General features: G+C 42.4%; 1 protein-coding gene and 1 long non-coding RNA gene across 8 annotated transcripts in view; one reads left to right on the top strand and one right to left on the bottom strand.

Annotated features, from left to right (window-relative positions):
- The window catches only part of LOC140499363 (uncharacterized), a 121796-nt gene that overhangs the window by 58666 nt on the left and 35606 nt on the right, over nucleotides 1–27524 (top strand). For 2 of the 7 annotated variants that reach the window (XR_011965411.1, XR_011965407.1), the window contains one exon: nucleotides 24140–24194. The exons of the other annotated variants lie outside the window; for them this stretch is intronic. The gene's annotated coding sequence lies outside the window, so the exon portion shown is untranslated. The remainder of the gene's footprint in view (nucleotides 1–24139; nucleotides 24195–27524) is intronic. 7 annotated transcript variants of the gene reach the window in all.
- Nucleotides 11163–16593, bottom strand: LOC140499367 (uncharacterized). The gene is made up of 2 exons (XR_011965419.1): nucleotides 16469–16593; nucleotides 11163–11540 (listed from the first exon to the last, which is right to left on the bottom strand). It is a non-coding gene; the product is annotated as an uncharacterized lncRNA (long non-coding RNA).

The following is a 27524-nucleotide window of genomic DNA, read 5'->3' on the forward strand; positions in this document are numbered from 1 at the left end:
CCATAGGTTCTTCATGTGGAAATCTGGGTAGTAGATATTATTCATCGTCTTGGTTTTTTCTGTATGGATGGTCAAGCCAACTCTCCTTTGAGTAATTACAGATCTCTTCCAGGGGACCCTGCAGTGTTCTAGGCAAACAGCATAGTGCCATCTATAAACAGGAGCATCCAGAAAATCTCATCATCCACAGGGAAACCCCTCTGGGCCTGGAAGTTGGGGAGTTTGGGAGGGATGGTAGGTGATTCAGTGCTGGGCCTGGTGTTAGGAAGACCTGGGATCAAGTCCTACCTCAGACGCTTACTAGCTGTGTGATTTTGGGCAAGTTACTTAACTGCTCCGTGCCTCAGTTTCCTCACCTGTAAAATGGGGATGATAATGGCGGCTATGTCTCAGGGTTATTATGAGGATCAGATGAGATAATATTTGTAAAACACATTGCAAGTCTTAAAGTCTCAGCTCTTAGCATGGTATTTTTCACATAGCATACTTTTAAGAAATGCTGCTGGATTGGATTAAGTTAAATAATAACCTCTGGCATCCAAAGTACTCCCTGCTTAGTTCTTAGTATCTGCATTCATTTTTCTTTCCCATTTAGAAAAATGTTTTTTTGTTTAAAAAGAAAGTCATTTTTCTTTTCACCATTGTACCTTCCCTTTTACCAAAGAAAAAGTTACACAACCCCAAACAATAATGCAACAAAGTCTGAGAGTGTTTACAATATTTCCCTTCTCCCTCCCCCCCAATAATTCCTCACTTTTCCACTAAGGTAGGTTTCATCCCTCTGGTCTTCAGAACCAAAGTTTTTCAGAGCAGTCAATATGAATGATAGAAATAATTCCTCCTTCTGGCTTTGTTTTCACTTACGTTATTGTAACAGAACATGGCCACGTTCTTGTCCAGCTTTCTTATTCTGAATTGCTTGGAACTGTAGAAACACAGATTTAGAGCTAGAATGGACTCTAGAGGTCACTGAGTCATAATTCAAACGAGAAAGGGGCACCTAGGTGGCATAGTGTATAGAGTGCCAGACCCAGAGTCAGGAAGACTCATCTTTATGAGTTCAAACCTGGTCTCAGACATTAGCTGTGTGACCTTGGGCAAGTCACTTAACCCTCTTTGCCTCAGTTTCCTTTTCTATAAAATGAGCTGGAGAAGGAAAGGGCAAACGACTCTGGTATCTCTGCCAAGAAAAACTCCAAATGGGGTCACGGAGAGTCAGGCATGACTGAAATGACTGAACAACAACGAAGGCAGATGAGGAAACTGAGTCAGAAGGAAGATGACTTGTCTACAGTCACATGGTAGTAAGAATGGATACAAGTTTTCCCTGAATTTCTCAGTTATTTCCTAATTTCCATTTCATTTGTGCGCCATTCTTGGCCCAGTGATTCCTCAATCAATGAATATCCGTTTTCCATCCCTTTTTGTTTGCAACAATAATAGCAGCAGTAATAGCATTTGTATGTGTCTTAAGGTTTACAAAGCGCTTCATGTATGGTAGCTCATTTGCTACCACAAAAAGTTCTGCTGTGACTCTTTTTCATAAACTTTTCCAGCTAGCTGAAGTTCTATTTGCTAATGTAAATATTGACCTTTCAAGCTCGGAAATCTTTGCCCCAGGTCTCCAGCAAAATGGATTATCTGTGATTGGATCCTGGAGCCCTGTTTCTTAGTGGTAAGCCTTGGGTGGAGGCCCTGAAAAAATATGGGAGAAAGGAGGTACCAGCTAGGACCAAGAAGGGAAACTAGTGAGGGAAGAGGTGAGGGCTAAGTTGATAAGGGGGAGCAGAAGTGGATTCAATTGTCTTGGTCTGGACAAAGAGATCAATGGGAGGGTTACAGATGGGTGAACTGGAGTCAGATCAGACAGTATTTGAGAGCCAGTTGTTAAATTTTTGGCATGATTATTTATAGCTCAGAAATCTGCCCATGTTACAAATCAGGACGTGATTTCTTGCTCTGTTTGTGGTCTAGAATTCAGGGGTGGATAAAATGTTACTAATGAAGATTAAATTTAAAATGTGCTTGGGTTTTTGGTTTTTGTTTAGATCTGGTTGTTAAACATCTACCAGCATACCCCTGGTCACAGACCAACAAAGGAAGATGGTGTATTCTTGTTAGGCTGATATGAGAGAAGGTCAAAAGGAGGGGAAGGGAGGAGAGTGGGAAAGAGAGAGAGAGAGAGTGGGAGGAAAAGTTGACTCCAAAACTAAATCAGGAAATGTAATTAAAAATAGCCCACATGAGACATTTATTGAGGAGAAAATGGGTCAGCTCAGCTTTTCCTCTTCCTCTCCCTCCCTAGATATTTCCTGTGCAGACAACTTTCATAGACATTTCCTGGGAAGAGCTTCCCTCCGATGATTGGCATTCTCTTTGTCTGTACTTTGTAAAGTAGAAGAGGTGAGATCCAGGCAGTATGACCTGTGTTTATTTATCTGTGTTTGTCCAGTAGGATATAAGCTCGTTGGGGCAGCAGCTGTCTTGCTTTTGTATCCCCATTACCTTGCACAGTGCCTGGAACACCATGATTAAAAAGTATTTGCTGAATGACTGATTGATGGCTTGTGAGGACTGAATGTAAGCCAGGGGGCAGCCAAACACAGCAGAGCTGAGATGAAGCTCCCACCGGCTTCAGAAGCCTGCAAGAAACAGGGAATTTCTTTATCAAGTCAATTTGACTCATCCTCTTTGGAGTTGTGTGGGCTTCCTTGTCCCGCATTCATAGGATTTCACATTTAGCGACCATTTAGTTCAATCTCCTAATATTACAGAGGGGGAAACTGAGGTCCTGATAGGTGTTGTCAATCAATCAACAAGTGTTTTAAAGTGCTTATTACATATCAGGCACAAAGGACTACATTAAAAGGCAAAACATAGTTCCTGACCTCAAGGATCTTACTTTTTTTTTTGGTGAGGCATTCAGGATTAAGTGACTAGCCCAAGGTCACACAGTTAATAAATGTCAAGTGTCTGAAGTCACATTTGAACTCAGGTCCTCCTGACTCCAGGACTGGTGGCCTTACATTCTAGTAAGGGAAGATAGCGTGCAGATCAAGCACATATTCTGGAGCTACTGTCCTAACTCTCACTCACAGTGAGGAGTCAGGTCCCCAGAACATAGCTATTGCAATTCTTCTGGGGTCTAGGGGTAGCCCTGAGAGACTGATGGCTGGTTTTTATAATGCTGTACAGTTCGCAAGCCCCCACCAAGTATGCTTCCTGCCATGATTAGAGGCAGCTAGTGGTATAGCAGTCAGGAAGGGCTGGATGTAAATCCAGCCTTAGAGACTTAGTGAATCAATTAATCTCTATATGTCTCAGTTTCCTAATAATAATAGCACGTTTCTCTCAGAGTTATTGTGCAGATCAAATGAGATAATGTATCTAAAAGTGCTTTGGAATCTTTAAAGTGCAATCTAAATGCTATTATAATGATGATTATCAATTACTATCAGTGAGTGAGACAGCTTTTAGAAAGGGTTGGTTTTTTAAAAATATATTAGTAGAATAAGAAGAATTGATACAAAACATTTCCGCCCAAAGTCTGCGCCAGGTTGACCTGAGGTATATACAGAGTCCTAAGGAGAGTAGGCTCAGTATCAAAGAGAAAGCTCACGAATTTGGGAAGGCTGGAAGGCCTTTCCTCCCTTTGGATATGGGGCAGCTCTTCGGCTGGGCTGCTCTTAAAACTTTCCTTATTCGGTCTGGATTCAAATGAAGCTTCTAATGTTTTCCATCTGTATGACTGAGCAAGTCATTTTAGCTCTCTCTGGGCCTCTGTTCCCTCACCTGTATAATGAGGGATTGGACTAGATACTTTTTAGGTCATAAATTTGTAGTGAGAAGGGACCTTAGGAGCCATGGAGTTCAACCCCCTCCTTTACAGGTAAAGAAACTGAGGAAAATTGAGGTTAAATGACTTGATCTACGTTTCTCTCAACAAGTCTAGTCAAAAACATTTTTTAAAGTGTCTGTATGTCAGGCATTGTACTAAGTGCTGGGGAAACGCAGGAAAAAAAATAGTTCCTGCCTCAAGGAACTTACAATCTAACAGAGGGGAAAACAATCAAACAATTGTGTATAAATAAGATAGAAATAAGATAATTGGAGACAATCTGAGAGGGAAGGCACTAGCCTTGAGGGGGACCCAGAAGGGCTTCTTGAAGAAGGTGCTTGAAGGAAGTTAGAAGGTGGAGAGGAAGAGAGGGCAGTCTAAAGGCAGAGGACACCCAATGGAAATGTTTGGAATCAAGACAGAGGGGGATCTTGTTCAAGTAAATGGATCTCAGAGTATGTGGGAGGACTAATGAGTAAGAAGACAGGACAGTTAGAGTGGGGCCAGGTTACATAAAGGACATTGAAATCTAAATAGATTTGGTTATTATTATTCATAGCATATATAGCACTTTAAGGTTTGCCAATACTATGTCATTTGATCCTTACAACAGCCCTAGTTGATGTGAGAACCCTTTGTGATAGCAAGTGACCTAACCTATGGAAAACCCTTTGTAGACCTGGAAGCTCTGTGTGAATGTTTATTATTATGATGTTGTTAACAGCAGCAACAAAGATAGAGGGGCAAGTAGGTGCCCATTGATTGGGGAATCACTGGCCCAAATATGGCAGATGAATGGAACAGAAATTAAGAAATGACTATGATGAATTCAGGGAAGACTTGTATCCATTCTGGCTCTTTCACTTACTATCCATGTGACCTTGGACTAGTCATCTCACTTCTCCTGGCCCAGCTTCCTCATCTCAATGGCCTCTAAAGTCACTTCTAGCTCTAAATTCCAGTAAGTGTTATCATTTTACCCATTTATAGGTGAGAAAACTGAGGCAGACAGAGGTTGTGACTTTCCCAGGTTCACACAGGTAGTATCTGAGGCTTTATTCAAACTCTGAGTCTTCCCAATTCTCTCTCTCTCTCATCTTTTTTTCTCCTGATATCAAGGCTAAATTGACTTCTTTGTCTGCCCCCTGCTCCTGGGTCTGTCCTTTAGGGTCACAGAGACCAGGGGACAACCCTTCCAACTCTTGAAGACAACTCTCACGGCCCCAGTGTACTCTCCTCCAGACCAGACATCCTTCGTTCTTTTGAATGATCCTTAGATTGCATACTAATGTTTGCCACTTGGTGTAGCTGAGTCAGAGGATGCTGCAGGACACCTGGATTTTTCTAGGAATATTCAGACAGTGTGGTGCAATAGGCATGCAAAGATACAGAATCAGGAGAGAGACAGAGATCTGAATCCCACTTCTGATACTAGCTGTGTGACTGTGGCTGTCAACTGAGCTTCAGGTCCCTCATCTGAAAAAAGAAGAACAAACTGCTTTCATGGGGTAGTGGTGAGAATCGAATGAGACAATCATACCCTGTCAACTAAGGGCTGTAGGAGGGAGGGCCAGCTACGATCTGGGCTGAGATGGAAAGGAGGTCTGTTGTTCTGTCTCCTTTTCTCTTCCCTTTGCTTTCACGGCCCACAAGGGTTTTTGGAACAAAGCCCTCCCAGGTGCTGCTGGTTAGAGCTCTGAATGAATGAAATGAGGTCTTGTACTAACTTCAGTCGGTTTCATTTTACTGCTGGTAATGGAGAAGGAGGGGTAGAGAGAAATCAGAGCCCAGCGATCAAAGATGATCTGAGGAGATGAAGGAGTTAGTGTTGACCTGCTTCGAGGCATTTGTGCACTGGACAGATTTTGCAGAATTGTGGGGGCTGCCAGGTGGTCTGGAAGCATTGAACAGTGTGTGCTTACAAGCTTGTCAGGAGAAAATGCTGCCTGTTGGCCTCTGCTCATGGGGGCCCCCCTCCTAATGGATCGCCCCCCTCCTCACTTCTGCCCTTTCTGCTTCCCAGCATCCTTCTAGGCACAGTCTTTCAGGGAAGTCTCTCATGATGCATCCCCTGCTTTTACTTCATACAGTCATCTATTTCTGAACTGGGAGGGACCTCATAAGCCATCTAGTTCAATCCCCTTAATTTAACAGATTGGGGACCTGAGGCCCAGAGAAGTGACTCACACAAGTAATCAACATCAAAAGGGAGGCTTCAACCCTGCTCCTGACTGTAGAACCAGAGCTCTTTCCAATGTACCATCATTTCTACCTGTACATCTCTTACATATGCCCAATATAATAATATATAATTAAATAATAAAATATAAATTAATAATAAAATATAATATTACATAATAAAAATGTAATTTTGTTTTTGCCTGACCATGGTCACTCCCTGGCTCCAGAAGCTTCCATGGCTCCCCATTGATTTTAGGATTAAATGTAAATGCCTCTATTGTGCACTTAAAACTCTTTACCATCTGAGTCTGGATTATCTTTCTAGATTCATTTCCCATTCCTTCTCTTCATATACTCTATGTATTCCCAGCCCCTAAATAGCGGCTCAATAAATGTCAGTTGAATTAAATTGGTAGACCTGAATGAATAGTTACTTGGGAATCTGTTATTTTTCAAGTATGCTTTATGGGGAATATCAGTAGAGCATATCTCAGGAATTGTTCGTCCTTCATTCTCGAAGGGGACCATGACGTCAGGGAGGTGATGCCATGACTTGCAAGTGAATTGGATTTAAGAGAGGAGAGCTGTACAAGGTCACCAACCTACTTTCTCCTCTCCAGTCATCTGGGTCTAGTGGCCGTGTAGAGATGAAGAAGGAAATGGCAAACTACTCCAGTATCTCTGGAACTGAAGGGTGGCTCAGGGGAGGAGATTTTTCAGGGACTCAGGCTTTGAGTTCTAATGACTTTCTGGTAACGTACTGGGCTGATTTCTTCTTCATGGAATTCTATCTCCATCTCCAGCCTCTGGCCTTTGCCCATACCTCTTGTCTGGTATTCATTCCCTAATGCTTCTTGAAAGTTCAAGGTCCTCTCAAGATTTAACTCAGATAAGGAAACATTTCCTGATTTCTCCAGGGGGTAGGCACCCACCCCCATCACTTTGTGTTTATTGTGCACACATCTGTCAACAGGTTGTACTCCTTCAGAGGGAATGTAAGCTGCTTTAAAGGTAGGTCCTGGCTCACTTACATCTTTGTAGTAAGAAGCTGGCTGATCAATTCTCTAGCTTAGTCAGCGACATTCAAGTGGGTGTGGTTGAGACAGTTCATCCTGCTGATGCCAATCTGGTGAATGAGCCTCTCTCAGATGAGCTAGCCTGGTCCTTGGGGGAATGAAGAAGATCTGTTAGTGACCCCAGAGGATCCTTGAGGTCTCCTGGAACAGACCTCAGAGCCCATTTCATCCAACCCCTCTCATTTTACAAATGAGGAAACTGAGGTCCCTGAGATGTTAAATGACTTGCCCAAGGTAACACATGTAGGAAGAGGTAGAGTTCACCTGGTTCATCCTGGTGCCATGCTGAGACAGACCAGTGGGGGAACCCAGAGGGGTGGTCTAGGTAGCATTGTAGCAGAAAAGAGCAATGGATGTGGTGTCAGATGACCTGGGTGAGATATCTGCTATTTAATAGCTGTGTGACCTAGGACAAATGACTCTCCCTCTCTGAGCCTCTGTTTTCTTTGATATAAAAGGAGAGTATTGGAGCAGATGGACTTTCCCAGCTCTAAATTGCATGCATAAAATTGGTGTTCAATAAATATGGAATGGAGAGAATGGTAGAGGTAATTGGAGCTGATTGGGAAAGAAAGTGGGCACGTGCCCATGTCTAGTTGAGGGTGAGGCCTTCTTGGTAGAGTAGGGAGCTATTCAAGACCAGGGCAGAGGGTGTGGGTTTCTATTTTTTTTCAAAAGAGAAACTTAAGTGGTCAAATTGATGCTGGCTCTAATTGCAGTGTTGAAATAGGAAGCTTATTTTTTTGTTGGAATATGTCCCTCCAGAAGGGATGCCATCTTTCTTGGCTCTATGGATTGTTTCAAGGTGTGTATTTTTCTGCTCATTTTAAATGCTTCTGAAAGGAAGTTGCTTATTTTACTGAAGTAGATGGGGGGTGGGAAGGAAGGGAAGGGAGGGATGGAAGCCATCTGGAGCCCTGAAGGTCCAGGGGAAAATAAAAGAGGTATCACAAGATTGGAGGACAAATGTGGTCCTGAATTTTTTTTTTTTAAGAACAAATTCTTCCACCTAGAAGCCACTGAGTTTGACTTCTATCAGAGAAAGTTGGCAAACATCTAAAGGGGAGTGGTGATTACAAAGAACCATTATGGCTCCATTAAGAATAGGTTGTGCCACCCTAAACCTCACTTCTTTTTTGTTTTTTTGATGGGGTTATTAAAGTAGTACGTGAAGGGAATGCTATGGATGGAGTTCACCTAAATTTTGGCCAAGCTCTTGATAAAGTCCCTCATGTTATTCTTGTGGAGAAGATAGAGAGATTTGCAAACGGATTTGCCAACAATACAATCAATTGAATTTAGACCTGATTGCATGGCTGGTCTCAAAGAGTCATTGTTAATGATTCAATGTCAAGATGGCAGTAAGTCTCCGGTAGAATACTTCAGGGATCTGTATTTAATATTTTTGACAAGCTCTAGGATAAAGTCATAGGTGATCTGTATGTTTGTTAATTGATAAATAAGCTGGGAGGGAGAGAGCTAACATAGAGAGTCAAGATTTAAAAGCACTTTGACAGGCACTAGAGGATTGGGTTGAATCTAACGGGAGGAAATTCAATGAAGATAAAGTCATGCACTTGGGCACAAAAAGTCAACTTGACAAGTACAAGATGGGGGGTGCTTGATTCCATTGGCATTGCTTCTGAAAATAATCTGGGGATTTCCACAAACTGCAAGTTTGATATGAGATAGCAAGTTGACGTGGCATAAAAAAAGCCAGTCCTAGCTTGGGTTACATCAAACTCTTCTTACATTGGCCTTCTGCTTCCTTGGCCATTTCCCCTTTATTTCCTTTGAGAATGGATGAATGAGAAAGCATTTATTAAAGCCTTACTATGTGCCAAGTACTGGGTTAAGCATAGGGCATACAAACATAAGATCAGAGACAATTCCTGCCATCACAGAGTTTATATTATATTAAGAGGAAGTGACAATGTTTTGGGGAATGGTGGACAGGGAGGGGACATTTTGGTGCTGAAAGTTACCAGACAGTGGGGCCATAGGAAAGGAAAGGGGCACAGGCTTTCTGAGAACAGTGGCAGGGTTGATGTGATTGTGGTGCCAGGACTGGGGAAGGAGGGGATGGTTGGAAAATGTAGGTGGGTATTGGCTAGGTGGTTGGTGAGGTTGTCCAGAAGATGATGGAAGGCTAAAGAATGTAGTGGAGTGTGGTTGGGGCCCTTCTGAAATAGTGGTGTAGGAGAGACAGTTGCCCAGCAAGGGTAAACTGTCTTCTTTGCCTTCTTCCTTCCCTCCTTCTGCTCTGTGTGGTCACAACACTTAAGGACTTTCCTCTGTATCTCCTACTTTGTGTACTTCCAGGGCAGACTGTCCTCTGTAAACCTCCAAGCCCAACTTTGTCCCTGGCACAGAATCCTTAGTTATGGCTCTGGGGAGGAGGCTGTGAATTTTAGGCATGAGCTGAGAAAATGATTTTCTGTTTAATTAGGGTGTCAGCTCCTTATCTGCTAGGACCAGCTTCTCCTTTTGAATCCTGCATAGCTTTGGGCACATAGTAGGTCAATACTTGTACATTCATTCTGAATGGCTTTGTTGGTGGGCAGGGAAGCCTTCTGCCTGGGAGTCTTGGTTCAAATTGTGACCACTTGGCCCCTGGGGATCCTTCCAACCCCTTAAATTCTGTGATTCTGTGAAGGCTTGTACCGAAAAAGAGTATTTCCCACCAAAGTAATTTGGCAGTGAAGTAGATGCCACCATGCTTGGTAAGGAGTCTACTCTAAAGATTTCTGTACAACCCTTCCCCACAACGTCCATGGTGTAGGAACCTTCAATTGTTTCATGTTTTTTCCCTCTGTCTTCCTTTCCTCCCAAACTCCAAGTTGATTGGAGAAGTGGACTAGACTTGACCTCTATTCTGAAAACAACAGGATCTCTTCTGTATCAGGTACTTAATAGATAACAGACAAATTAGAGAAGGTAGTGGAGGAGAAAAGAGGGAGGAGGGAAAGGGGAGAGGAGGAGAGGAGAGGGTGGTACAGAATGTTGCCTACGACCTAATGAGTGGGAGGGGGCTGCTCCAAAGTCAGAATTCTGACATCTGTTTTTCCTTTCAGAAAACACTGACCCAGGGGAAAATTCCTCACCATCTGCTATAGAATTGCTTAGCTGTCCAGTCTTTTGCAGGAGAGCTCACTCTGGTCAGATTGGCAATGAGAATTCTTGTCCCCTTTCTTGACCTTCCTGGGGTCATTTGCAGATAGAGTCCAAGAATCACAGGATCATAAATTTGGAGTTGGAAGAGACTGAGTCTGACCCTTTCATTTTGCAGATGAGGAAGCTGAGGCCCATAAAAGTCATGGGGTCATGGAGAGATAGATGGAAGGGGTCCTGAGAGGTCTAGTCCAAAATCCTCATTTACAGATTAGGAAACTGAGGCTCGCAGATTCAAAGTGACTTTTCCAAGGTCACATAGGTAGAGTTAACAGAGCTAGGATTAGGACTCAGGTCTTCTACCTATAAAGCCAATGCTTTTTCCACTGTACTACCAGAAGCTCAGAGTTGGAAAGGCCTTCATTGACCGCATAAACCAGCATTTTATATCTGAGCAAGAATCTCCTTTATCATATTTCTCCAACAGATGGTCTCCAACCACTACTCCACCTAGCTGGGCCTGGAGTCAGGAAGACCTGAATTCAAATCCAGCCTCGGACACTTACTAGTTGTGTGAACCTTGACAAATCACTCCATTCTGTTTACCTCAGCTTCTTCATCTGTAAAATGAGCTGGAGAAGGAAATGGCCAATCATTCCAGTATCTTTGCCAGAAAAATCTCTAATGGGGTCACAGAGTTAGCCATGATGGTAACAATTGAACAGCAAAGGCCTGCTACGGTCAAAAGAAGTGTGGGGTTGTAGAACGTAAGTGACTTGAGGGTAGAGACTATTTTATTACTTGGTCTGTTTCTCTGGCTCCTGGCACATAGTAGGCATATGATACTTACAGTGTGTCCCAAAAGTACCATTGCAGTCTTAAATTTATTGATTTGAATTGACTTCTATTTGAATTGAATTGAGTCAAAGCAGCATCGTTTACTAGAAGCCATGAAATCCACATTAAAAAAATATTTATTCCGCACTCACTGTTCACTTAACAATCAGCATTTGTGTAGCATCTACTATGAGTCAGGCCCTGTGCTAAGGCCCTTACAGACATTATCTCATTTGATCCTCATGATCATCCTGGGAAGTAGGTGCTGACATTATGGGATCCGCATTTTGAATTTCCTATCACGTTTTGATCAGTCCTTTGAATCACAATGGGTTAAGGGAAGGCAGAAATCCTGGCTTGCCCTTGGGCGCTGAGGCTCCCCACCACCAGTATTGAATCTGTCATCATGGCGGCCGATTCCCATCCATCCAGCGCAGGCCTTGAAATAGACTTCGAGTGTAACGTGCTAGGAAAGCCTGAGTATCCAGGAGCCAGTGCTGTTGATGAAAACCAGGGACAAAGGCAATGAAGGAAACGTAAAATTCAGATATTGGCGAGGACAACAGGAAAGTTGGCCTCTGGAACTTTTCCTCGACTCAGAAAGAGCCAGGTGCAAGCATTTTATTTATTAGAATCCTTCTTCATAGAGGATTCTGGGAACTTTTAATACATTTTCACATATGACATCCACGTATTGTGATAGCTTCCCTGTTTTGGTCATTCATCCCCCCCCCTTTTCCCCTAACACACACACACACACACACACACACACACACACACACACACACACACACAATTCCTCATTCTTTTTTATTGCTTTCTGTAGCTTTTTAGTGTTGTCGCCAGTGAGCTCATTGGATCTCTGAGACCATCTGGTCAAATCCCCTCATTTTGAAGATCAATCAATTATTCAGTCAATATGCATTTATTAAGCCCCTACTATGTGCCAGGCACTGTGCCCAGGATCAGGAAAGCTGTGAGTGTCAGAGATGGAATTTGAACCCTTTGACTTCAAATTCCACAATCTTTCCATTGCCCTGTGCTCTTCCTTTTCAGTTATCTAATAAGAAGGTCTGTAGTCATAGAGGTGTAACTAGCAAAGGGCAAATAGGACTTTTTCCCTGAAGGATCTAGCCCTCCAAGGAAGAGTATTTCTTCCTTAGAATTCTGCCTTTCCTTCCTGTGAATCTGCCATCTTCATGCCTTACAGAGGACTTAGGTTTAAATCCTCTCTATCCCTTATTATCTGTGTAATGCTGGGCAAGTCACTTAACTTCTCTGGCCTCAGTTTCCTCATTTGTAAAATAAGGGTGTTGGATTCAATGGCCCCTAAGCACCCTTCTTACTCTGAATCTATAATCCAGTGGATCTTGCTCATTAGAACAAGGTTATTTGATCACAAATTTGGAGTACAAGGGGACCTTAGAGACCATCTAGTCCAACTCCATGACATAGATGAGGAAACTTCAGCAAAAAGAAGTGATCTTTTCCCAGAATCACATAGCTTTTTTTTTTTTTTGAGTCATTTTCAGTCATATCTGACTCTTCATGACCCTATTTGGGGTTTTCTTGGCAGAGATTCTAGAATGGTTTGCCATTTCCTTCTCAAGCTCATTTTACAGATGAGGAAACTGAGGCAAGCAGGGTTAAGTGACTTGACCAGGGTCACACAGCTAGTGAGGGCAAAATTTGAACTTGGAAAGAGGAGTCTTTCCAACTCCAGGCCTGGCTCTCTGTCCACTGAGTCACCTAGTGGCCCATTACGTAACTAACTAGTAGATGAGATTGGAACTCAGATCTTTTTGATTCCAAGTCTTTTACCCTATCCACCACACCACACTGCCCCTCTAGTTTCTCTACTCCTCTCCCATCCCATGGTACCCATTAAGTCTTTTGCCCAAGATGAAAAAAATTCCTAGCTATGTCTCTGTGTAGTGTTGATGTGCTTGCTCCTGGAAAGAATGGTCCTTCTCAGAAGAATAGTATTTAGAGGTTAAGACATGGAAGAAGAAAAAGGAAAAGATGAGGAGAATGAGGATTTATGAGAATCAAATTACCCTGAAACCCTAGGAGCTGGAAGAGATGAGCTTTCACTTTTAAGGTCATCCTGGGAGTTTCGGCTCTGACCTTCTGGGCTGTCTTCTCCAGTGGAAGATTCCACTTGGTCGCTCATACAGTCATCTGTAACCCGTTAATTACTCTTTCTGACCCACAGTCCATTCAAGTGTCTGGTGGGCCTCTTGGGAGAGCCGTGAAGCCAACAGAAACATGAGGAATGTGTACCTGTGCTCTCTATGGCTCAGTCTAATTAAGAAGCCTGGTCTTCCAATGTTCCCTCTGTCTTTGTGAGTTATTTGGGGGTGATGGATGACTCTCCTCTGCTTTGTAAAATACGTCCCTGGTGAGAGCTTGTAGGTCCATGGAGTGGGATGAGAGGTAATTAAGCGAAAACCAATGAATTCTCATGGAAACTTTGCAGCCCCTCCCCCCTACCACTATTGTTTCTTACCATATTCATCTACAGATTTACTCTCCACTCCAGATTGTACTTATCCCAGAGACTGTGTCTTTCTAAAACCTTACTGGTCAGTAAAAATCTTTCCCTACTCCAATTATCATCCGCTCAACTGTCAAATTGATTTTTTTCCCAAAGCACAGCTTTGTACATGTCACTGTCCTATTCAATAAACTCCAATGGCTCCCTATTACCTGCAGGATAAAATATAAAATCCTCTGGCATCTGTAGCCTTTCAGAGGCAGGCCTCCTCCTATCTTCTCAGCCTTCTTGTACCTCCTTCCCCTCCTTGGTCACTGTCCTGTCCAGTGACACTGACCACCTGAGGTTCTTCATGCAAGAAACTGTGGTTCCCAACATTGTACATTTGCCCTGGCCGTGCCCCATGCCTCTTCCTCCTCATCTCTGCCTCCTGGCCTCCTTGACTTTCCTCAAGTCTCAGCCAAAATTCCACCTTCTATAGGAAGCCTTTTCCAATCTCCCTTAATGCATGTGCCTTCCCTCTGCTGTTTATCTCCAATTTATCCTATCTTTACCTTGTTTGTATGCATTTGTTTCCATGTTGTCTTCTCTCTATTCCTGAGAATAGAAACTTTTTTTGGTATCCTCAATGCTTAGCACAATGCTTAGCACACAGGAAGTTGTTACAAATGCTTGTTGACCAATTAATTGTTCTAATGAATTAATTGTGTGTTGGCAGACAAGATTTCTTAACCTGGGGTCCACAGATCCCCTCCCCAGGGTCCAGGGATTTCTAGGGGTCTCTCAACTTGGATGGGTAAAAAATTGCATCTTTGCTTTCACTAGTCCCTAAATTTTAAAAATTCATTCTTCTGAGAATCCCAGAGACTTCACCAGATTGTCAAAAGGATCCTTGGTACAAAAAAAGTTAAGAAGCCCTGGTCTAGGGGAATCATCCTCTCCTTCTAGTTAGCCGGGTTAGAGTCAGCCTTGACTTTTCCCTCTCGCCCCTATGCCCATCAGCTGCCAAGTATTCTTGATTCTACCTCCTCACCATCTATCCCTTCCTCTTCTTTCAAAGAATCCCTACCTTAGATCCGACCTTCATCCCTTTTAGCCTGGACTACTGAAATAGCCTTCTAATTAGTGTCTCTGCCCCAGGTCCTCCCCTCTCTGATCCCAGCTCAACTCGAATGACAAATTGTTATTCCCAAAGTTCAGGTCTGACCCAATCACTCTCTTCCTCAAGAAGTTTCACTGGCCCCCTATTATCTTTGGGATAAAACACACTCATTTCAAGTCCTTTATAATCTGCCTCTGGCCTGGGCACCTTGTTCCCTTTCTTCATGTCTGATCACTTCCTCTCAGTCTCCTTTGTGGGATCAACATCCGTGCTCTGCCTTTTAACTATGGGTGTACCCAAAGACACTTGTTTCCCATTCTTCCCTTTAATGGAAACTCTATGCACCCATTAAACTGGCCTATTTGCTTTTTCTTGGACACATTTCATCTCTGGTTTCCATGTTTTTGCACAATCCATGCTCTCTACCTTTTGGAATGCCCTCCTTTTCCACCTCTGTGTCTTAGAATTGCTATTGTTTGTCAAAGCACAGGTCAGGTGTCATCTCCTACCAAAGTCATTTGTGATTTCCTTGACTGGGTGATCCTGGGTGAGTCACTTGCCTCTAAGTGACCCAGGAAGCTCTCTATGACTAGCAAATTTTACAAAGGTTGTAGAATTCCCCTGATAGAAGGCATTCCCTACTGGAGCTCCCTATGCTAATGAGAACTTGCAGGCCTGAACAACACATAAAAATACTTTGTGCTTGCTTATTTTTGTATGTGTCTATCTTGTATCTCCCAGTAAGCAGCTTCTTATCTATAAAATGAGAGAACGTTAGACTTAATAATCTCTAGGATCCCTTCCCACTTTAAATCTAGGACCTTAGGACCCTACAGGCTTATCTAATGGAACTAAATTGAATGGCAATGTGTTCAGGTGAAATCACATGTCCTTGGGGTATTATAGTATATTTCATACACATGCACATAATAGTAGGAGTTTCTCATTAGGTATTGGTTCAGTGGTTTGAAAGGCATTCTGTGAATAAATTGAATTACTAAGAAAGGAGAGGAAAAACATGGGAAACAATTAATAGCAGATTTCACTGATATTTTGATGTGGTCCTGTGGCTTAAGGACTTTTCTTACATGGAATTGCCTTTAATGAGCTCTATCAACAAACTAAGTCTATATGATATAGTATAATAGATTCAGTGCGTTGTGTAAAGTAGGATATAGGGATGGGGATTGACCTGTGATTTTATTGGTTAAGAATGCCCAGGTGGGGAAACTCTATCCATGCAGGTCAGGATCTTCTTTGCAACAGAGGATTGCCTAAAGCCCTGAGAGGTCAAGTGATCGCCCAGCATTACTGTCTGAGTGGTCACAGGTGGGACTTGAACCTTAGCTGACTGAAGGCTGACTCTCTACCCACCATGCCACACTGTCTTACGCAAAGTAGATGTTTCGTTGTCATTGTTGATGTAACGTTTCAGTCATGTCTGACTCCTCATAACTCCATTTGGAATTTTCTTGGCAAAGATGTTGGAATGGTTTGCCATTTCCTTCTCAATGCTTATTTTACAGATGAAGAAACTGAGGCAAACAGGGATAGATGACTTGCCTAGGGTCACAGCTAGTAAGATGAACCTTCCTGATTCCAAGATCAGGAACCCTAACCCTAACCCTAACCTAAAAACTAACCCTAACCCTAACCCTAACCCTAGCTGCCCCTAAATCATTAAACTGAAAAAAGTTCCCCCCCTTTCTTTGGCTTCTCTTTCTTCTTTACCTTCTAATAAAGACCCTCAGTCTTTTCCTTCTAATTAATGAGTTAAATGTTCTACCATCTATAATCCCTTCTTCCCTTGGCCTCCAACTACTCACCTCTGGCCGCATTTACACCCTGGATTATATTCTCCATCAGCCTCATCTCCTCTTCCTGACATGCTGCTGAGAAGATCTTGAGCAAGGCAAGACTGCATGCTGATTTTATGTTTCCTAATCTCACCTGGAGCCTTCCTGCAGCAAGGTAATTCTTTACCTCCTGCCCAATTGAGTCTTCATCTCATTCTCCAGAACACCTGCTCCAAACCTTCTCTTGTCTCCTGTGGGACACCTCCTCCCTCTCTTCTACTACAGGTCATCTTTCCTTCACTCTCCAGTATGTTCCCAGTCTCCTTCCATGTGCCTATACAGTCTAACTCTAGACTTGTGGACTTGGATTCTCCCTGGAAGAGAATGGAGCTTGGGGTCACTAGAGGGACAAACCCTAATCCTCTGGTGACCCTTCTACCATCCCTAGTGAACAGTATAGTTTCCTAATGGTTTGGGGATTCCCCCTAAAAGGATTTCGCACTTGGGGTTGCTAGAACAACTCCTCCTAGAGACTTCTAGTATCCTCTTGAGGTCTCTCCCCAAAGGAAGTCTTGAACATGGCATTACTAGAAAATCAATCCCTTCCCCAATGGACCTTCGTAGTCCAATGAACTTGATGAGGGCAAGATCCTGGTGTGTGCCACAATTCAACCAACAAGACTGAGTTTGATGTTGGAAAACTAAGACAAAAATACAACAATCCTTGCCTTCAAATGGCAGAATCTGCTGGGGGGATGACCTATACACAAATAAGGAAATGCAAAGGAGGGAAAAGTGAATGCAAGAGACAGAGCTCTCATCAAAGGGGACATCAGGAGGTGGCACCCGAGATGTGTTTTGCAGGAAGCTAGGAAATACGGGGTCAATAGCAGAGATCCTGGGTGATGCTAGTTTGCTTTGGAGGATGCCTCTTTGGAGGACTTCTAACCCTTGAAACAGCAGTGATAAATAAATTCAGACTTTGTTCCGTCTCCTGCTTCTTAGTTCAGAGGTCACAGCTGGGAGCATTTCAGAGAATATTCCAAGTTGTCAAAGGCTTTTTTCCAGTATATGATACATCTGGTTGGTTCTTATTCTAATTACAAAGCGCTGAACTTTTCTTACAACAACCCTGTGGAGTAGTAGGTAGTAGGAGCATTATCACCCCCATTTTATAGATGAAGAAACTGAGACTTCCTCCTCTACTTTATTTATATAATCCCAAGCCAAAGCAGCTTGGCCGTCTGTGTGGCATCCTGTTTTTGGCAATGAAGGAGGCTTCTCCTTGGGGCTTAATTAGAAAAAATGGAAACGAATGGGATTTATGACTAGGTTTGTCACAGCTTGCTAGGAGCCTCTGAGTTGCTATGGCCTGTGTTATTTTAAGACAAATAAAGCTAATTTCTGCTGAGAGCGTTGAAAAGTTTTGCCTTCCCTTTCAAGAACTTTGAAACACTGGGGTGAGGCCCTGGAGCAGTGTCCCAGAGATGCTGAATGCCAGTCTCAGGGTTCTTTGGCTCTCTCCTTATGCATTCAGAGAATGCTGATTTTTTGGGGGGATTGAGGGAGGGGCAATTGATAAATCTAGTAGCACTTGCAGAAGGAGCGATGATTCCCATTTCCCTGGGCCCCAGCTCTGTATACATCTCTCTCTCCAGGCAAATGAGAGTCCATATGGAATTTCCTATTCAGCCTCATTTCTGAGTCAAGAAGTTGTCAAGTAGAATTTGCATCCAAGGCTGCTCATCGTCTTCAATTGTTCTCCAAGTAAAATAGGTCCCCAAGCCAAGAAAAATGCCTTGGAAGATATTTTTCCACTGGCTGCGGGTCCAGAATAAATACAAAAAAGCTGCTCCTCCCAGCGCTTTGTGGAGATAGCTTCTAATTCAAACCAGTAGGAAGCCATCAGCATGCAACCAGCAGAAAGAACTCTGCTCAGGAAAAGTCCAGGTCTTTAGCTTGCCTCAATTTCACAAAATCCATTAATTTTTCTGAAGGAGATTCTGAGCAGAGAACTCTGGATTTGAAGTCAGAGGACCTGGATTATAGTGAGATCATATGTGGGTTCAAAAACCAACTTCATAAAAGAGAGATGAGGTGTGGGGAGGAAAATAGTATTTCATCCAAAAAAGATCTGGAGGTCCTGGTGGACTAATAGTTCTCTAAATTTTTACATGGGCAGAGAGAATAGAATGCTGGGCCTGGAGTCAGGAAGACATCTTCTTGAGGTAAAATTTGATCTCAGACACTTATTAACTGTGTGACCTTGGGCAAGTCACTTAACTCTGTTTGCCTCCGTTTCCTCATCTATAAAATGAGCTGGAGAATAAAATGGCAAACCACTTTAGTATCTTAACCAAGAAAACCCCAACTGGGGTCAGAGAGTCATACGTGACTGAAAGGACTAAACAACAAAAGAATTTCTATATGGTTTTGTGATTTGCCAAATTACTTTATAGATATGAACTCATTTGATCTTTATAACAACCTTGGGAGGTAGGTGCTATTATTGTCCCCATATTACAGTTGAGGAAACTGAGGCAGAGAAAGGTGAAGTGACTCTTCCAGAGTCACACATCTAGCAAGTGCCTGGGGCTTGATTTGAATCTCACTAGCTATATGTCTTAGAACAAGACACTCATAGACCTCAATGTTTTCTGTAGAATGAGGGGTTCTTCCAGCTCTAAATTATTCCATTTTAGATATTTTAGTTAGAGACTGATTATCCAATATGTGGATTACCCAAGAGGTATGTTCCTCTTCCCCTCTCCCCCTTGCCTGTCACTGAACCCCTCCTCCACCCCACTTTAGGGGAGTGTTCAGGGAGGGAGGACACACCTCAAATGCATCCCGTTTGCTTTTGGGCATCAGCTCAGATATTGTTAGCTCCCTTAGTGTAGGCATGGTTTCATTTCTGTCTGTATATCTCTGGGACCTGGAACAGAGCCTGGCCCATAGTTAATATTTATTGAGACCAAACCAAAGCTTTCTGTGTTATCAGTGGATTCCATTTGGGGCTGTCCCCCTTGCTTCCATGTCCATTGATAATTGAGGGTAAGCTGAATTGTAATCATACACTAAATGAGTACCCAGTATACCCTTGTTTAAGAGTGCGCAGTGTGGTGCATAGACAGATTACTTTGGAGGCAGGAAGAGTGGGTTCAAATTCAGCCCCTGACATATATTAGCTCTGTGACTATGGACAAATCATTTCAACCATCAGTGTCCTCATGCTATGGATCAATGGGAAGAATTTCTATGAAGGAAGTTCCCAACACCATTGACATCCCAGGTCCAGACCCCTACCTACCCCTCAAATGAAAGTGATTTGAAGTGGTTACCCAAGTCATCCAGAAGTCATTATTTTTGGCCTTTGAAATTTGTGGGTAGTTACAGTTAAAAAGTGAATTGTCTTTGGAATGTGTTATAAAAATAACCGTTTCACTTTTGCCCTTTGTTCCAAGCTCTTTGGGAGTAGAAAGCATGACTTGAAGTTTTTAGGTTGTATCAGTTCAATCTTCCTGTGACATCTTTTTGATTACACATTTAGACTGGGAAGGAGGAATTGGCAAGAGAAAGTATGAGTGTCCTTGCATCTAATATGGTGAGAGCCGGACTGAAGGACTGGGAGAAAGCCTTGCCCAATCCCTTCTAACTGCAGTGCCTTCCTTCTTTCGGTTAATGATTCCCTATTTCTCCTGTAAGGAGCTTGTTTCACACGCATTTGTTTGCATGTTGTCTTTGCCATTAGACCATAAGCTCTTGAGGCCAGGGGCTGGCTGTCTTTCACCTCTTTTTGTATCCTCAGAGCTTAGCACAGTGCCTGGAACATGGTAGGTGCTGCATAAATGTTTCTTGGATGAATGAATCCTTGTTCAAAATTTTGAACCTGTTTGCCCTTGATCTTGCAGAGAAATAGTACAGGTAGTAGGTGGTGAAATGGATAGAATCCTAGACTTGGAGTCAGAAAGACTTGATTTGGAGACTAGTGAGGGCACTTACTTTTGTAAAGTGGGTTTAAAAATAGCACCTGTTTCCTATAGTTATTGGGAGGCTTAAGTGAGATAATACTGTATGTGAAAAATTCTCTGAAAATCTTTAAGTCAAGTCAAGAAGCATTAATTAAGCCCTTAATGTATGCCAGGCACTGTGCTAAATTCTGGGAATACAGATACAAGCAGAAAGACAGACAACCCCTTCCCTAAAGGACCTTATATGCTAAGAGGGGAAGACAGCACAAAAAAAAGGAGCTGAAAATCTGGGAAGTTGGGGCACTGAGAGAAACAAATGGAGAAGGTTCCCAGGTAGGGGCATGGTAGAAAAAGTCAGACTAGAGGATAGCCTGGAGGGGAATGAACATACCACTTGTCTGAGTGTTTTCTTCAAGATGGAGGTTCTGGGAGGAGTAAGTGGTGGTGGTGGTTGTTGTCCTTGATTCTTGAAGAGGACCAAAATGACATCACCATGATGAAGTGAAGTTTCAATGTGGCCGACTGTGGCCAATCAGACCAATACGAGCTTGGAATGTTCTACCACAGATTGGGTACAAATAGTCCATGTGAATATTTGGGGTGAGTACTCCAAATTTGTGCATCCTGCATTTACTTTGTGCTGTCTCAATTCTGCTTTGCTCAAAGAGCACAGCACCCTTTCTGATGTGGGCATGCCACGCTGAGCGATCCTGTTCCAGTGTCTCCCATGTTGCACAGTCAAATCCAAAGTTCTTGAGAGAGACCTTGAGAGTGTCCTTGTATTGCTTCTTCTGACTGTCATGTGATCGCCTGCCCCATGTGAGTTCTCCATAAAAGTCTTTTTGGCAAGCATACATTTCGCATTTGAATCATAAGGTCAGCCCATCAGAGTTGTGCTCTCTGAAGCATAGTTTGAATGCTTGTCGCTGCTCCAACTAAACTTCTGGGAGGAACCACTCAATTGGAGGAAGGGGCTGGGATGGCAGTGGGTACTTCCAATGTGAGAAATCCAAGTGTGGAGTCCTTGAGGGCAAGGACTGTCTTTCGCCTCTTCCTGTATCCTCAACATTTAACACAGAGCTTGACTTGTAGTAGGTGTTTAACAAATGTTTATTGATTGATTGGAGTTAGTTGCCAGGAGAAAGAGGCTTATATAGTATGGCAGAGGAAGCCTGGAAAGTCAGGAATGGAACCTGGAGAGGAAAGAAGCCAAGCTTTTATTATAATTCCAGTGGTATTCAGTTCAATTGGTCCTAAGCCCCAGTGCTGAAGCTGCCACCAATCTGGGTAATCCCCAGATTGGCCCTTCCCACCGCCTGGCAGAATGCTGTGGAGAGAGACACAATTCGTGTGATCTTGAGCAAATCATTTCATTTCTCTGAGGCTATTTCCTCATGTGTAAAAAGATTAGACCAGATCTCTAAGTCACAAAGTCAATCTATGACACACCACTGCCAACCAAAGAGCAAAGAGATAGTTGAGGAATGGGGGAGCTCTGCTGAAGTGTATTGGCTAGACTTGGTCTGGGAAAGCAGATTAAATTAGGGGAAGGAACACAGACTTTAGAGACAGAAGACATGAGTTCATATCTGACCTCTGACACTTCCTCTTGGAATGGTGGGTAAGTCTCTTCCTTTCCCTAGGCTTCAGTTTCCTCATGAATAAAATGAAGGGGTTGGATTAGATGACTTTTTGGAATTCCCTGAAAGCTCCAGATGAGGAATTGTTGATCTTTTTGATCACTTGGACCTGTTGGTAGTCATTGTGGTGAAGTCCATGGGACCCTTCTTAGCATCATGTTTTTATTTTTTTAATTTTTATTTTTTATTATTTTATTTGTTTTCAGTGTTCTACAATCACTTCCATATATCTTAGATTTTTTTCCCTCCCTCCTCCCCTTCCCCCCTACCTCCTCACTCCCTCTCTGAGATGGCATACAATTTTAAATAGGTTCTACACATACATATCCACCTTAGTCATGTCACATAGAAGAATTAAAATGAATAGGAGAAATCATAAAACAAACCAAAACATAATACAACTGAAAATGATCTACTTCATTCTGCAATCTAATTTCATAGTTCTTTCTCTGAATGTGGAAAGCATTTTGCTTTAAGAAACCACTGGAAATTTTTTAAGTCCTTGCATTGCAATGAAGTATTAAATCTATTAGAAAAATCCCTCACACACTGTGGTTGTTGCCGTGTACAAAATTCTCCTGCTTCTGTTCCTTTCACTCAGCATCAGTTCATGTAAGTCTTTCCAGGCCTCTCTGAACTCTTTCTTTTCATCGTTTCTCATAGCATAATAGTATTCCATTATATTAATATACCACAATTTATTCAGCCATTCCCCAGTTGATGGGCATCCCCTTCATTTCCAGTTCTTGGCCACCACAAAGAGAGCTGCTATAGATATTTTTGTACATGTGGGACCCTTTCCCATTTTCATGATCTCTTGGGGATACAGTCCTAGAAGTGATATTACTGGTCAAAGGGTACAGCATCATATTTTTAAATGTATAAAATATATAGGATGATAAAGAAAACCAATGATATTGAAATGCAGTTATCAAAATATCAAAGAAACAAGCTCACAGACCCAGGTTAAAAAATGATTGCTTTATATGCATGACTTCTGTCCTCTTTGGAACGAAGTGGGAAATTCGAGGTGAAGAATGTTACCCATACTACCAGATTATGCTAATTTTATGCTAATTGACTTGGTTTAACGACATTTCTTTCAATGGAGGCTTTGATATAGGGATGTGAGTGTCCAAAGATATCTATAGAAGCTCTTTTTGTGGTAACAAAGAACTGGAGACAAAAATAGATGTCCATTGACTGGAAAATGGCTAAACATATCATGGCATGTGACTGTAAAGGAACATGACTCTGCTATAAGAAATGATGAATATGAGAACAGAAAAGCCTAGGGAGAATTATCTGAACTGATGTAAGAGAACAGAATACAGGAACACTAGGGCAGCGCCAGTCCTGGAGTCAAGACCTAAATTCAAAACCAACCTCAGACACTTACTAGCTGTATGACTCTAGGCAAGTCACTTCACCCTGTTTGCCTTAGTTTCCTTATCTGTAAAAATGAGCTGGAGAAGGAAAAGGCATACCAGTCCAGTGTCTCTGCCAAGAAAACCCCTGATGGGGTCACCAAGAGTCAGATATGACTGAAATGACTTTTCAACAACAGTGACACTGTCACCACCAACATTCTGGGCTATTGACCTTTACTTATGCAGCTTTAAATGTGCCTTTGATCTCCTGGATGTGGATGCACAGCATGACTCTTCAAGCTTGCCCATATTGTGAGAATCTCATCCTTGTTCTCCTGCAATTTTGCCATGGAGTCTACCTCCTGTGCTGAGGGCCTTCTTTGGTTTTTCTTGATATTACAAAGATGCCAGTGGGGCCCAGGAATGTCCTTTGGTCATTTTTTAATAATCATCATAATAGTTTGCATTACATGGCACTCTAAGATTTATAAAGCCCTCCACAACTATTACCTCAATTGGTATAATTAGTCATCATAATAACAATGGTTATTTAGGGTTTACTATGTGCCAAGGCATGGTGCTAAACATTTTAATAATAACTAATAATAATAATTGACATTCATATAGGACTCAGTATGTGCCAGGCACTATGCTAAGTGCTTGAAAATCATTATCTCATTTGATCCTCACAGCAACACTGTTATTATTTCCATTTTACAGATGAGGAAACTGAGGCTCAGGGAGATGAAGTGACTTGCCCAGGGACACACTGCTAGTAAGTATCTGAGGCAGGATTTGAACCTATGTCTTCTTGACTCCAGATCCTGTGCTCTATCTATCCCTATACAAAGAGGAGGCAGGTATATTTCATTCCCTCTCTGCCTCCCCCCCCCCTCCCAGGACCCTGACTGGCCATTACAGTTATTCAGTTGAGTTTCCTTTTGAGATTCTTTTTACTTACACTTATTGGCATCAATGTCTGTGCTCTTTTTATGTTTCTCCTTCATTTGCTCTGCATCAGTTCAGACAACTCTTCCGAGGTTTCTCATGTTCATTATTTTTTCAGTGTGCAATAATAATTCCATTATATTCATATATAGCTTATTCCCCAATGAATAGGCACCCACTTATTTTCTTGTTATTTGCTGCTAAAAAAAGTGTTTCTAGAACTATTTTTGTCTAGATGGGGCCTTTCTTTGTGTCTTTGATCTCAGTGAGTAAAGACCCTGGGCTAGTGGGACTGTTAGATCAAAGCTTATGAGTAAGTTAGTGACTTTTCTCCTGCAATTCCAAATTGTTTTCCATAGCAGTTGAACTAATTCACAGCTCTCCAACAGTATACTACTTTGTCCATCTTTCCAAAGTTCCTCCAACATTATCGATGTTCCTTGCTAGTTATTTTAAAGTGATCCAGTGGATTCAGCCCATCTCCTCCCCTTCATCTCAAAGGTGTCTGGGCTCTCACAGTCCAAGTTCAGTTTCAAGAGGGATAGTGAGATCCTGACATGAAAATACATTAGGCCAAAGATATTACAGGAATGTGAATAAATACAGCAAAAATGCTCAATTGTACTCAGGCTTCCCTGGAAATTTGTGTGACCTTGGGCTGGTCAATTTACCTCTTGTGAAGTCTCAGTTTCCTCATCTGCAAGAGGAGGAGCTTAGACTCATGGCCTCAAAGTCTATGAGCATATCACCAAGTATTCTTGGTTTATGTTGGAACTCTACCCAGTTTAAGCAACTTACGGAGGGATGGTGAGGTTTAGCTCTCTTGGACACTCATGACATGGCTTTCTTCTCCAGCTGAGGGACTTGCCCAGGGTCACACAACTAGTAAGTGTCTGAGGCTGAATTTGAACTCACCACCTCACTGCCTAAACTGGCTTATTGACTGTTCCCTAAACTTCTCATCCCTTCTCCTACTGATTTCTGTTCATTATATGAGGTAGTCACACAGGCAGTCCCTCATGCCTGGGCAGCACTTCCACAGAAGAGTGGAACAGTGGGGTGATTTTGCCTGACCCAACCCCATCTCTGGCGTCCAAATCTCCTTGGTGACACCACCTGGAAAATATATTTCTCTTCTCCTCTGTCTTTTCCTTTAAGGTTCAGATCAGGAACCATGGAAAATCATTCTGGTACTTTCATTGTTAATGTTTTCCCCTTCCCAACTTACCTTATATTTACTATAATAAGTTAATCAACAAACATTTATAGACTGAGGATAAAAAAAACCAGATCCTCAAAAAACACATGCCCTCAAGGAGCTTATATTCTATCTAGGAAGACATTATGCACATAAATGAATATATATGAGATAGATAAGAAATAGAAATCATTCCCAACAACCCTGAGAGGAAGGTTATTGATTGATGACTCAGTAGAGACAATCATATTATCCCAGGACTGGCTGGTACCTTGAGAAATCATCTGCTCTGTCCTTATCCATTTGGGCAGAACCCCTTTAAATCATGCTTCTAAGTCAGAGGAGATGTGGTTGATTATTAACTTTCCCCAAATTTCTGCCCTGCCAAGAGGCCTTTTCTTTCTTCCTTTCTCTGTGAAAGATGATAGGATGATTGGAACCTTCAGCCACATTTCTGTCTGCTATTCAACATTCAAACCCAAACTTTTCCCTCTTGACACCAATTGAAGCCTGTGGTTTAAAGGTTTCCATTTGTGTCCCGTTGGCCTGCAGCCAACGACGCAGACAAACGACATCTTGGCATTTTGGGGACCTATCACGGGGATCTTTTTTTAGCCAGTCTCTTAGGTGTGGATTTCCTGGCTATTTTTAAGTCAAATTGGATTGAGTTTCATTGCAGGAAATAGTTTGCCTATTTCTTTATCTTTCCCCCCTCTTCCCTCCGCCTTCTTTCTTGCTTTGTGGTGGCATGTCAGGTCTCTCTCTGTTTGGGGGAGACCAGCTGTCAAACTGAAACAATGCAGTATTTGGGGCCAAAGACGTAAAATGAAGGTGGTTGAAAGTGAGCTGAGAGTCTTCTCTTTCTAAATAAACCTGTGTGTCTCCAAATGGAAAAACCCAGCCCTCAAAACATGAAAGCCCCTGTTGGTTTGTCTGTGGATGAAAGGTGTTCTGTGCAAGTTATTAGAGAAATCTTTCTGTGTGAATGTGTGAGTGTGAGTGAGTGTGTGTGTGTGTGTGTGTGTGTGAGAGAGAGAGAGAGAGAGAGAGAGAGAGAGAGAGAGAGAGAGAGAGAGAGAGAGAGAGAGAATGTTTTCTTCAACAGACAAGTTAAAAATTGTAAATTAAAAAAAGCTACAAGGAATAGTTCAGGATAGTTTTGTATGCCCATGTTATGTAACCTGTATTCCAAAGCTCCATGATCTGGGTTTATGGACTGATTCAGTCTTGGAGGGATCTCACAAATCACATATGCCCTTCCCCTCCTTTTCCCTCCCCTTACCCCCAGTTTATTTCCCAGAGAAAACCTGGAATTTAACTTGCTTTGCTTTAGGAGTGTGCTGGAGTTAGCTTGTATAGCCTTTCCAGCTGTGTGGTGAAATTTTCAGTATACCTTGAAAAATCACAAAAATGTGCAGATCAGGGCTTGATTTCTTGTTTTGTTCATAGTCTTGACTCAAGAAAGGATGGACAGAGATTATCATGAAAAGTGTCTTGTTGGTACATTCACCCCTTCCAGACAGCTGGTTGTTAAATACTGATTGGAACAATTTGCCCCTACCTTGATTTTCTCCTAGGAACATCTAAATGTAAGCTCATGTCTAGGAAAGATGTCTGTACTAGATGTCTATGCTCTCTCTGCTCTCTCCACTGCCTAGCCACCCCACCTTTGGAACTAAAGCTCTAACTTAACCTTGTTAGGACTGGGGTTGCTCGCCTCTGACACTAACCAAGTCATTTGATTTCTCTGAGACTCAGTTTCCCTTCTAAAATTTCAGTTTAAATATCCCTAGTTCTTTCTCAAATCCCTTTACTATCCTGGTTGCCTTATCTCCTACCAATATTCTTAATGCTCTAGCCCAATTCCTTCACTTGGGAGTGCTGGATTTGGAGTCATGACACCTGGCTAAAAATACTAGGGTTGAGTTCCCTAGGCCCAATTAGACGCCTTCTAGCTGG

Source organism: Notamacropus eugenii, chromosome 4, assembly GCF_028372415.1.
Source record: "Notamacropus eugenii isolate mMacEug1 chromosome 4, mMacEug1.pri_v2, whole genome shotgun sequence".
In the NCBI taxonomy this organism is placed as follows: domain Eukaryota; kingdom Metazoa; phylum Chordata; class Mammalia; order Diprotodontia; family Macropodidae; genus Notamacropus; species Notamacropus eugenii.